This window comes from Emydura macquarii, unplaced genomic scaffold (genome assembly GCF_026122565.2).
Source record: "Emydura macquarii macquarii isolate MOO-44397 ecotype Brisbane River unplaced genomic scaffold, CSIRO-AGI_Emac_v2 contig_1328, whole genome shotgun sequence".
Classification (NCBI taxonomy): Eukaryota; Metazoa; Chordata; order Testudines; family Chelidae; genus Emydura; species Emydura macquarii.
The window spans coordinates 227-13,348 of NW_027131465.1; the positions used below are offsets into that span (position 1 = coordinate 227).

Sequence of the window (13,122 nt, forward strand, 5' to 3'; positions counted from 1 at the left end):
GACCGTTGTGATAGAGTTACACATAGAAGCACGCAAAGGAGCATGCTGCCCCCTCCCTCCTCACACACACAACTGCCCCACGTGTACACAAACAGGCAGGAGTGCAGAGTCCGGAGTGACTCCAGGGTAACTGAGATCAGAATACGTCTCTAAAGGCTCATCTGCAAAGTGAGAAGCCTGCAGTAACGTGGAGAAATGTGGCCACTGAGCAATAAAGGCACATGTCGGACCTCAACGGGTATGAATTGGCCTAGCTCCATTAATGGCAATAGGCCAGATCCCCAAATGGCGATACACCCCATGAGAGTCAGCCCTGCTTTACTAAAGATTTGCTCTCTCATACACCAGTGTAGCAGCAGCCTGACTTCTCTGAGTCCAGCTAAGCTGCTTTGGATTTATACACACAAGGTGGGAAATCTCCAGCCTTGTCTTTGGGCACCATGAAACAGGTAGAAGTGGCCAAGCCGTGCACCAGGTACTGCTCTGGCAGAGACTGAACGTCTGATTCTCCTCTCCCGCACAATTTACACCAGTGACACTCCACCGCTGGGCCACATCTTCTGCTTGTGTAAATGAGCCCAGCTACCTTCACGTCTGTGGCATTCGTCTGGGTTTGCATTAGTACAACTGAACTGGGAATCAGCCCTGTCTGAGTGTGAGCTGTCATACATGTCATGGACTTTCATGAAGGGGAAAAGCGAGAGAACGTCTATTGGAGAAAGGTGGACAATTAATTATGGGTGAAAAACCTCCACACAATCAGTCTCCTCAGGGCACCTTTGATTTCCTTGTTCCTCATGCTGTAGATGACAGGATTTATCAGGGGGGGCACCAAGGAATAGAGAACAGTCACCACAAGATCCAGAGCAGACGGAGAGCTGGAATGGGCTTCAGGTAGGCAAAGATGCCCGTTGAAATTAACAAGGAGACCACAGTGAGGTGAGGGATGCAGTGGAGAAGGCTTTATGCCGGCCCTGTTCAGAGGAGATTCTCAGCACTGCTCTGAAGATCTGAACATACGACACAACAATGAAAACAAAGCAGCCTAGGTCTAAAAGGGAACTAAAGACAATAGCACCTGTTTCACTCTGGTATGTGTCGGAGCAGGCCAGCTTGAGGATCTGGGGGATTTCACAGAAGAACTGGTCTACCACATTGCTTCCACAGAAGGGCAATGCAAACGTGGTCCCAGCATGCAGTGCGGAGGAGAGAATTCCACTGGCCCAGGCACCGGCTGCCATTTGGACACAAGCTCTTCTGTTCATCACCCTCTCGTAGTGCAGTGGCTGGCAGATGGCGACGTACCGGTCATACGCCATGACGGTGAGAAGGTGTAAATCTGCTAACAGGAAGGAGAGGAAGAAAAAGACCTGGGCAACACATCCAGCATAGGAAATGGACCTGGTGTTCATGAGGGAGTTGAGCATGGATTTGCGGAGGATGACAGAGACGGATCCGAGATCCAGGACAGACAGATTCATCAGGAAGAAGTACATGGGGGTGTGGAGGTGGTGGTCGAAGGCTATGGCTGTGACGATGAGAAGATTCCCCATGAGGGCTGCCAGGTAAATCACTAGAAACCCCACAAAGTGCAAAATCTGCAGCTCCCGAATGTTAGAAAATCCCAGGAGAAGGAACTCGGTCACGGTGGTTTGGTTGAACATTTTCTTCCTCAGGATATCGTGTGATGGCTGTGAAGGGAAAGACATGAGCGACGCCAGGCTGAGATCAGTAAAATAACTCTCCTTTTGTCTAAACCACCTCCATTTCCTTCAGTCAGACCTTTAGCTTCTGCAGGTTGGTGTAAGATGGGAATGGGGGTGGGGAAAAAAACCCACTGTCTCCACCAGAGCTATTCCTTGTTTACACTGGGGTGAGAGACAGCAGAATCAGCTCAATGGACTCCCGCGGAGTTACTCCTGGGTTACACCATGGTGAGGGCGAGGAGAATTAGGTACGACTGCTTTTGAGGTGTTTGTATCCCTCTGCCACCCGGAGGCAGGCGAGCTCTGCATACCGGTGTCTAAATCTTTCTAGCCTCAGTTTCCTGAGGAGAATCTGGGGCCTGGCTGCCCACATCTGCTGCCAAGGGCCCTGCTGTGAATCTGGGGTAATTTCACTGGAAGCCAGGGAATGACTCCGCATTTATACTGCTGTAAACGGGGGCAGCATCTAGCACGGAGGTGACCGAGCCCAGTCGTGATTACTCAGTGAACTCGGCCCCGTCCCCTGCTCTGTCTGTGGTTCCACACTCACTGTGAGAGACTCGTTCCAGCCCCTCCTGCATCTCTCACCACTCACCTAAACCCTCTTCCAGAGCTTGTCAGAGAACCCAGGAGTCCTGACTCCCCGCCCCCCCTGCTCTATCCCACTACACCCACCACCTCTCCCCAAGCCAGGAACACGAGTGAGGTGTTTGCACTCCCAGAGCCCTCCTGTAACCACTACCCCAGGCTGCCTCACAGCCCCTCTCTGCCCCGTGACGCTCCAGTGCCATCAGCACGGCCGCCTGAGAGCAACAGCGGAGGGTCCTCGGCCAGCGAGTGGGAGTGGGAGCCATTCTCGGGCAGGTGCTGAGGGCGCTCTCTGGGTGGCAGGAAGAGCCCAGTCCAAGTCCCTGCATCAATGACTATTTAATTAGTGATACAAAGGGAGCAGCTTCTAGAGGAGAGGCTGATCCAGTTTGATCTCGGAATAACCCAGAGCCAAGCGGCTCAGTGACGCTCCTGTAAAGCAGGAATTCAAATCCCTTCTCATGCTCAGTCAGGGGGAAGAACTGAACCTGAGGCTGTCACATGCCAGCCGAGTATCCTAACCCCTCAGCTTCTAGTTATGGGGGAGGGGGCAAAGAGGGGGGGCCTGGTCCACTGTCCATATGAGAAACAGACCGCACCAGTTCTGTGTCCTCTACACACTGGACTAAACGCCCTCCCAGAGCTGCAGAACCCAGGAGTCCTGGTCCCAACCCCCTGCTCTCACCCACCTAATCCCACGCCCCTCACAGAAATCTGACAGACAGAGCTAACGGCAGACATAGAGATACAGAGAGCCAGAACCAGACACAAACAGATGATGATGTTAATAGATAGCTAGATAGATGATCTAACAACAAACTAACAGAGAGACACAGGTGAGAACAGCACATGGAGTGTGAGAGAGAGAAACACAGAACTAACAGGTAGAGAGAGAAGTAAAAACAAACCGATAGACAGATACACAGAAATAACAACAAACTAATGTACACAGACAGAAAAGTAACAGCAAGCTCATCAGTTCCCCCATTCCCCCTAGGAGGAAACTGAGGCACAGATATTCTGCCCTCTCGTTTCAAAGGTAACTGCTTTTGGCTCCCTCTCAGTCCCATGGTCCAAACTGAGCTGAGAGTGAAACTGAAAAAATACAGCTCGTCATTTACAATCTTGTCTGTAAAGTGCCACTCTACAGCCCCCCGATAGATTTCACTGGAAGAGCAAACTCACGGGGCTGGCCTGTGTGGAATCCTTCCTGAGTGAGATGGCTTCTCTCCTCCAGGTACAGACAGCCCCTGGTTATCCCTCTCTCTCTAGCCCTCCATCCATCTGTCTCCCTATCTAATGCCCCTGTCACTGTGTTATGAGAGGCCATTTCCCCTCACACAGAGGCTGAGCTGTGGGAAATGCACTGAGATCTGTGCTCTCTGCAGATGAGCCGTGTGTCAAACACTCCAGTGCTGCGGGAAGGTGCTTTATCCCTGTCTGTTTTCTAAGGGCTCGTGGGACTCACTCCCTGGAGCCCCGCACAGCCCAGAAGCAGCAGCCCAGAGCAACAGTTAATTTAGTTTCCAGAAACTACAATAATCACAGTTCCGAGGCAGCAGGGTCTAGAGGAAACACCGGGGGCGTGGAGGCACAATTCCTAGCTCTACCAGTGACCTGCTGTGTTACCTTGGGAAAGTCATTCCGTGGGGCTGTCTCCACCCCCCACCCCCTCCCACTGTTTGCCTGTCCTTTCTGTTTAGATTGTAAGCTCTGTGGGGCAGAGACTGTCTCTTACCTAATACAAAGGGACTCAGGTGCAACTATCATATAAATAATTTGTTTATTTATTATTATTAAAAAGCTAAAGGCTAGTGTGTCCTGAGCTCTGACCCGAATATTCCTCTGGCTTTGTTCAGTCACTTCACCACTCCCGTCTTCAGCTTATCGTCTGCCAAATGGGGATAATCGTTACAACTTGGAGGACAATCCCGAATGAGTAGAGATGCTCAAAAATATTTTCCTGTCAAAACAGCTTTTTGATGAAAAATTACTTATCCTTGTAAATAATTTTGGTGTGGAAAAAATTCCATTTTGGACTCAATTTTCTCTGGGTTTTTTTGGTGCTGGGGGCGGGGGATTGGTTTTAGCTTTGATTTTAGGTTTATGAAAACCTGGAAATGGAAAACCTTTTTCAGGTTTTTGGGGCAAAGTTTTCAATATCAGGAATCTTTTCCCCAAACTAGAAAATATTTACCCTCAAGTGGGATTTTTTCTAGAGAATTTACTGAAAAGTTAAAGCCTGCAGAAGTTTAGCCTGGAGAAGAAGGCGACTGAGAGGGGACATAACAACTTTCAAGTACATAAAAAGTTGTGACAAGGAGGAGGGAGAAAAATTGTTCTTAATCTCTGAGGACAGGACAAGAAGCAATGGGCTTAAACTGCAGCAAGGGAGGTTTAGGTTGGACATTAGGAAGAACTTCCAAACTGTCAGGGCAGTTAATCACTGGAATAAATTGCCTAAGGGGGTTGTGGCATTTCCATCTCTGGAGATTTTTAAAAGCAGCTTAGACAAACACCTGTCAGGGATGGTCTAGATATTACTTATTCCTGCCATGAGGGCAGGGGACTGGACTCAATGACCTCTCGAGGTCCCTTCCAGCCCTATGATTCTATGAAAACCAAACACTTTTCAGTCTCCAGATTCATATTTTGCCCACTCCCCCATCCAAAAACCAATAATATGGAATGTTTCTATGAAAACAGAACAATGATATTTTGCACAAAATTATCATTTTCATTTTTGATTAGCTTTGACAATGAGTAATTAAAACTAAATTAAATGTATCTGAGTTGATCTGGGTGCAACATTCATTGCAATTATATTTGACAAGGTCCGTTTGTCATAGGAACTGTACCTGGGTCAGACCTTTGGACCGTTCCATCCTGTATCTTGTCCCTGACACTGACCAGAACCAGCTGATTCAGAGGAAAATCTAAGATGCCCCATAGAGGATAATTCTTAAATAAGCTCCCCAGCTACAAAACAAGGAATAACTGGCTAGGCGGTGGTACTGCTGAAAAGGATCTGGAGGTTAGAGTGGACCACAAATTGAATATGAGTCAGCCATGTGATGCAGCTGCAAAAAAGACTAGAATCATTCTGGGGTGTATTAACAGCAGCATTGTATATAAGACAGTCTCCTGGTCTACTCAGCACTGGTGAGGACCCAGCTGGAGTACTGTGTCCGATTCTGGGTACCACTCTTGAAGAAAGATATGAACAAACTGATCAAAGGTTTAGAAAACCCAACCTCTGAGGACTGGTTAAAACACCTGGGCATGATATATATATATAAGAGAATAAATGGGGATCAATGTTGGAGAAAATGCGGTGGAAGTGGAGATCAGATGCATGCATGGTGGACATGTCCAGTCATTAGAGCGTATCAGGAAATATCACAGATGGGTAGATATTTATGATCAAATAATCATTTGGAGATCCTCCTGGGACTTCCCAGTAGAAATGGTCACACAAAAGGAAACGAAAAATTAACTTCTTATCTGCTCATAACTGCAGCCTCTCCATGGGAAAAGAAAAATAGTCCAACCATTGAGGAATGGTTCAAAACAACACGGCAGATTGTGGTTATGGAAAAATAAACACATCAATAACATGTTCAGCAAAACAGAGAGAAGGCAGGTAGATACTTTGATATTTGGTTACCTCTTTTTCAGTATGCAACCCACAGTCACCTGAAAAAAAAAAAAAAAATTAACCAAAAAGGCACACCTGTCCAGTTGTTTTGAATATGAACATTTAATAGACGTTAAATATGTGTATTTAGAGATCTCACTCATTTTAATAACCTCACCAGAAATGACATAGGACTTGTAATGATGCTCACTCTGTACTATGGAAACACCTTGTAAATAGAAAGCTCTGTACTATATTCCTGTATTTATTTATGCTGAGATTTTCAGTCAGGCACCCAAATCCCCGTGGATTTCAGTGGAAGCCAGGTGCCTAAATCTCTTCGGTTCCTTTGAAAATCACAGCCTTATTGCTGTGAATGAGTTTACCAACAAACTCTGAACAAGTGACATTCCTGCTTACTTGTAGCAGAAGAACGACTCTGGTATCATCTGCCCTCATTTCTTCACTCCAACCCAAATTCCTCATGCTGAGTGCTTGTTCCACTGGACTTTCTTCCAAAAAAAACCAGGGAAAATTCTACTCACTTCAGCAATTCATCCTGAACATATATTTTGTAGCTATTAAAAAAACAAAAAGACTTAGATCTTTACCCAAGGGGATTTGAACACTCAGTTCCCATTCATTATACTCCAAATATCTTAGGATAGGTTACACCACCATGGATTTGGCTCTGTTTACTATAGTTTCAAGATCAACGGAGTGAAAATCACCTCTACTATTTGTCTCAGATTTAGAGACTCTAGGAAAACATGAAGGCCAAGGTAGAGGTCACAGATACAGTCACAAGTACAAAGTCTAGTCTGTACTGTATATTTTATTAGAATACCCAGGTTATGAATACCCAGGTACATATAACTCCTATGAATACCCATGCACAAGGTTATAAATAGGTAACCCATTCCAAGTAGTATAAATAGAGTAACATTCATGTCTCAGAGATATTCTGATGGATTTCTCACCAGTTGATCATCATTAGTGGGGGGGGATAATTCCTGGTGGGGTTGTTCCCATGGGTGTTCCCACTTTTTCCCAAACAGGGAACCCATTTTTATACTTTAATTCTGACTCATGCCACCTAACATCCTCTGCATGTCCATGAAGGTGTCAACCCTTTTCTCTACTTCCACACGCCATGAATATTGGGGTGCCCTGTTTTTCATAGGCTATTTGTAGTTCCTCGTGTCTTTATAGCATTTACACAACCACATGTACCCTGTGCTCAGGACAGGCCTTTAAAGCTGTTACAATAAGGCATCTCGTGGGCTCGAACAATGCACTGAGGTTGAGTTTCCGCATCATCAGCTACTGGCACCTTTTTGCAGAAGTCTTGTAATCTTTACTGGCACAGGATTATTCTTCAGTCATGTGTTTATGTCAAGCATTCTTAACTTTATGGCCTAGTCTGGCTAAACTGAAATCTTGCAGGGCTCAGCCAGTAGGCTTTGAATTTCAGCCGTGTTTTACGTATATACCTAATACATATTCATTACTCTAGATACTTATTGATCTTATACTTCTATAAACCTACAACTTACGTCTATTTAGCCCACAACAATTACACGACACATCACATAAATTGATCATAGCATGACACTGCACACTAATCAATGAATGAGGAAATGAAATAATTGGCTACAAGGTAACAAAGAAGGTCAGTCTCTGTCTCCAAGAGCTCCCAATCTAGGGCTGGGTTTATCAAAGGGCACTCCGTTTCATTGGGATTTGGGTGTCTAAGTGTTTAAAGACACGTTGAAATCCTCCATGAAAAACAAGGACTCGTGTGAGAATTGCTGACAGCCCTGGTGGCCAGGACTCGGATGGAGGATATGAGACCCCAAGTTCCATTTTCTCCTCTTTCTGATTTGGTGCCCTGACCACTGGGTTGCAGTCCGTCTTTCCAGCCCAATCAACAGTGAATTAATTAAGCAACTTGGGACAGCTCAAGATGGCGAGATTGACCCAGCAGGCATGTGGGAGAGCCTGAACCACGTCTGTTGTCGCACTTGCATGGTCCAATAAAAGAACATTTTGTTACATTCCCAACCCATTACACTAGGGGATTTGAATGCCCATTTACTTACATCCAGTGCTATTAGGGGATTTGAATACTCATTTGCTTTAATCCAATGAATCTAGGGGATTTAAATTCTGATTCGCTTTAGTCCAATGATACTAGGGGATCTGAATACCTATTCACTATAATCCAAATCCCTCTGAACCTCTCAGACACTGGGTGGAATTTCAAAGAAGCCTGAGGGAGATGGTACCTAGTTTCCATTGAAAGTGAGTGGCAGTGGGGTACCCAACTCCTTTGAAAATCCCAGATCTTATCTTTGAGTTGAATTATTTCCCTGTTCAGTGGGGCAGTTTGGAACAACCCAAGACTCTTGGAAAGGTCACAGTGTCTCCTGCTGCTTTTGTAGGTAACAAGTCCAGAGTTTTAAACTCAGGGTATCAGGATACTGATAACATCTGTGGTCTCTATTGACAAGTGGGCTGTATTCATGGGACTCCCTGACTGGCAGCAGAGAGCTGTGAGCCCCCTTGCTACCCCCCCTGTTCCCTCGAGAGGGAGACCTACCTGGCTGCCAGCTCCCCGCCACCCCAACCATCTCTCCCTGGCTCTGCCTGCCCTTGCTGCACGGGGCTGGTTAGCTATAGGTGCACCCCACTGCCCATGCCCCACTGGAGCGATGCCCTGCAGTGCCTGGCCCCCCATCCTTGGGACACTCACAGAAAGACCAGGGCACCATCTGCGGTGATGCGACTCCATGCTTTGGGCCATCCCATGCTTACAGGGGAACAACCACTGCACGCAGCCTGTCAGGTGGTCAAGCCCCAGGGGCTGGAGAGTGAGGCCCGTGAGAACAGGAGGGTCCCACCTCACACAAAGTCAATACGTGTGGCCTTCAGGCTAGTACGAGCCGGCTACCGTGGGTGAGAAAAGCTGGATCCTGACCCTAGCCTTGGGCCGCGTCGCCAACCCAGGCAGGCCGGCATCCCCTTCTCTCCAGCACCGGCGCACTGCCCCATAACTTCCTAGGGTAATGGGTTTGCTTGTCCTCCCACTATGGGCTGGCAAAGCTTTGGCCCTGCTTTCCTTCCCATCCCATGACATCTCACAACCCTCCAGCCGGCGCCAGCTCAGCCTGGCAACTGCAACTGAGACAAGATGCCAGCGGGCGAGGGGGAAACCGCTCGGGTCTGGTGGGAAACTGGCTTGCCAGCAGCGCTGGATACCCATGATCAGCACCTATTTCCAGTCTACAGCCATAACTCCTTCCCCGGCAGCAGTGCGGACATTGTACGACCATATTCATACCCAGCCTGGTGCTGGCTTGCCTTTGAGACTGTTCTTTGGTGATCCCAGGTGTGCGTACCCACAATGGTATCCTGGCCAGCTGGCATTGTGTGCTTCTGGGCTCACACTCAACTAAGTGCCTTTATCTCAAGATTGATAGCATCCCTGCGCCAGGGCGGTTCTGGTTTAACCACAGCAGGAGAGCTACAGTGGAGCCACTCCTCTGCCTTCATTTCAGACATGACTAGTGATTTGAGCTCGGCTGTCTCACGTGAACAGGTCTGGCTGTGTGAGTGCGGAAGCTCCACACACTATGAAAACCAGGGACTGCATGCAAAATCACCCACCACTTCTGAAACCAGCAACCCTCCTGCTCTTAATTGGCTTCAAAACTACTGCTACAGACTGAGGACCGACTGGCGAGGCAGCAGTTCTGCAGAAAAGGACCTGGGGGCTATAGTGGATAAGAAGCTGGATATGGATCAACAGTGTATGTTTATTGCCAAGAAGGCTAACAGCATATTCGGCTGTGTAGGAGACTAAAGAGTTAAAAGCTGGATAAGTGGCCAAGCTTAAATTGCAGGGAACGGGGTCAAGGCAAGGGCAAATCTTGTTTCTGTTAATTGGTGTGAATTTTAGTTAGAGTCTGTTATCTCGCTTCTTTCCCTCCCTTCCTAGCCATTTGCGCAAGAAATGAGACTAACAATTAACTATTCTCCTTTCTGTTCAAGGTCTTTGGTGGGAAAACAGCATTATCTTCTTTCCCTTCCCTTGTATAGAGCATATTTTAAAGAATGTTAGTAAGTTTCAAGGTAACGTGCCTGACTCTGTGCAATAATCCTGTAAACAACAAACAGGGGCAGGTATAATTGTATTCATCATGTAGTTATTAATATTCATTGTATAGGTGTCAATGTAACCAAATAAAGGTCTATGGGGAGTTGCTGGAAATGTATACATGTACGTACTGGTATGGACAAAAGAATTGTAAAGTAACCCCCTCGTTGCTCACTCACGGCGTCGAGGTGGAACAAGCAGGCAATAAAGGGTTCCGTCTCCCCAATCCACCCCCAGGACAACCTGTTTGATTATTTCTAACACAACCAACCAAATTAAAAAAAAAACCACCCAGGACATTGCTCTGCATATGTGTCTCCTTCCCTATTCCCTTCCATGTGTTTTAGCCACCTGGCCAGTAGACTAACATGAGCAACTGCAGCTGGTAACTATACTCCATCTCTGTAGAACTCTGTGTGTGTGTGTGTGTGTGTGTGTGTGTGTGTGTGTGTGTGTGTGTGTGTGTGTGTGTGTGTGTGTGTGTGTGTGTGAAAGTGTGCAGGTAATTGCTTTTTGAAATTTTTGTATTCACAATAAACGTGGCGTGTTGCTTTGTCCCCCTGAATAAGATCCTGCTGTTTATTTTGTAAGTATAACACTCTGGGGAGAGGCGGAGAGAATAAACGGCCTATGACCATGTGCAGTCGGGAACATGATGCCCTACTGGAAGGTGCTCAGACGCTGCGGGGCTGAGTGTGGAATAGAATAGGAGCTGCACCGGAGCGGAGCAGGAGATAAGTGCGGTCTCCTCAGGCTAGTCGCTGCGATAAGGCAGTGACAGTGATCAGCAGCGCAGCAGGGCAGCTGGGAAACTGCCGTGTGCACAAGGGAACTTCAGGCGAGTTTCTAGGCGTCAGGAAACCACTCAGACCTTACAGGACTGGACCCAGGAGAGGCAAAAAATCTCCACTCCTCCATTTGGAAAACCCGGGGCCCATGGGCGTGAAAGAGCTGGGACAGGAGGGACAATCACCAATGAGATGTCAGAGGGCAAGACCAGGCAGGTCTGAAGGGCGGGATAGGGAAACTGAAGATCAGGACAATTCTGCCCCAACCGCTCCACCCTGCAGCCCAGCTGACGTGGATGAATCTGTTGGGGGTAGGGGGGACTGCAAAAGAAGTCTGTGCGTTCCAGTAGCTGTGACACCACAGTGATGAGCCATCTCAAGGAGGGAGTAAGAAGCACTACAGAGCAGTAAGTGCGCAGTTATAATCTGTGCCTGAGAGACAGCTCTGGCTGCTCTGCTTCCCAACGGGACACCTTCCTAATTCAAATCCCCAGGACTTGACCCAAGAGTAATCAGATTTACCTTTAATCCTCAGCCTACTGTGGTGATCTCTCCAGGGCAATTGCTGTCCTCTCTGTCTCACACATTCATTCTGTCAGCAAAGACACCTCATTTTTGCTGCCAGGCTGTGCCGCTTTTGCTTTCTTGCTTGATTTAGGCTCCTGCATGTCTTACACAGAACCTCAATGCTTCCTGCCGTGGATTCTTGCAGGGTTTATAGGGGAAAGCAGCATCACACGGTCTCTTGCTGCTATCCGGGTCTCCTTCCAGACTGCTGATAGTGCTCACTTTTAAATTGATCACACGGGGAATTAACCCGATGCCGCTGATTAAAACGTGAGATGCCATTGCAGTCCCTCTGGGAAATCTCCCTCTTTGCCATGCCCTGTGTGTGTCAAGAACCCAAGCGACTGAGAAACAAACATCCATTGCTTTACTAGTTGTACTTATGCAGTGTACAACAATTTTATTCCGTAAATTTTCATAAATGTTACATCCCAATAGTGCCATTTTGCAGATGGGGAAACTGAGGCACGGGACGGGGCAGTGACTTGCCCGAGGATACCCAGCAGATCATTGGCAGAGGCAGCAACAAAAGCCAGGTCTCCTGGTTTCAAGATACGTGGCAGATGCATGTGAACTTTTCTTGTTAGGTGATATGATATGAAGAGAAACAAGAGACAAACAGATGGACATTTCAGGTGTGAATTGTGCAAAACACCAAGACAAGAAGATGAGAGACGCAGCCAGTGCATAAGAGGTCAGATTCTCATTTACACAAAGGCCTCTTTGTGCCATAAATATGATTTGCTCCTACTTTAATTTCCCTTAACACTCGATAGACATTTAAAGTGACCTCCGTGTAAAAGGGAATGAAGCCCAAGGCCATATTCCAATGTTAGTTGCATGCATGGAGGTGTAGTATCTAGATGGCATTTTGATGCTCTGTTGAAGCCTCTGCAATGGGTTTTGATGTGCAAACAAGCTCTTTTCCCTTCACTTATTAGTTCAGTGTATGTTTGTGTGACGCATCAGATGTTCAGGCTCCAAAAGGCCGATCCTTGAGCATCTCATCGGTGTTTAATGAGCTAATTCTAGAGCTGGGTGGACTGAAAAAAGTTCCCCAAAGAGGGGTTGTTAGGGCTTCCGACAATTAATCAGCCCACAAAAGTAAAAGAAAGTAAGTAGCCACTTTCCATGGATGTTTTTGGTGAGACAAAATCCCAGTTCTCCATCAAATAATGTCTGACATGAAGGAAGGACTGAGACACAGATGGAAAAGTTTGACCAACCCCTACACATTAATGCTTTCACCATCACTGCAACTGCAGCAGTTCTGCATGCTTCTTGGACATTATCCAACTGAATACCGATGCTTCAGGAAGCTACCAAATCCACCCAGCTACCTATGAGTGAGAGGACATGAAAGCACGATGGCGATGGGCCCTAGAATGTGGTATTCGACCAGGCCGGGACGCTAATGGCCCAACCAGGAGACCAAATTCTTTGATGAATCCTGGGTGACGTGCTACCTGATGGGCATGTGCTAAGAAGAAGACAGGTCAATTCCACTTGAAATGAGTAATACATTTACAGTGAACTTGTCCATTGTACTCAATGTCTGGTTTGCCTTATCCAGCCTTAGATGTCACCACCATGTCTCTGCCTTAGGACTACATTGTATTTTTGGTAGACAAGTCCACTCGGCAACACTCTCTCCCATAATATCACTGGCTGCAACGC

General features: G+C 47.1%; 1 pseudogene; it reads right to left on the minus strand.

Annotated features, from left to right (window-relative positions):
* Positions 1-730: 730 nt before the first annotated feature.
* Positions 731-1,664, minus strand: LOC137154936 (olfactory receptor 14A16-like; annotated as a pseudogene).
* Positions 1,665-13,122: the final 11,458 nt, after the last annotated feature.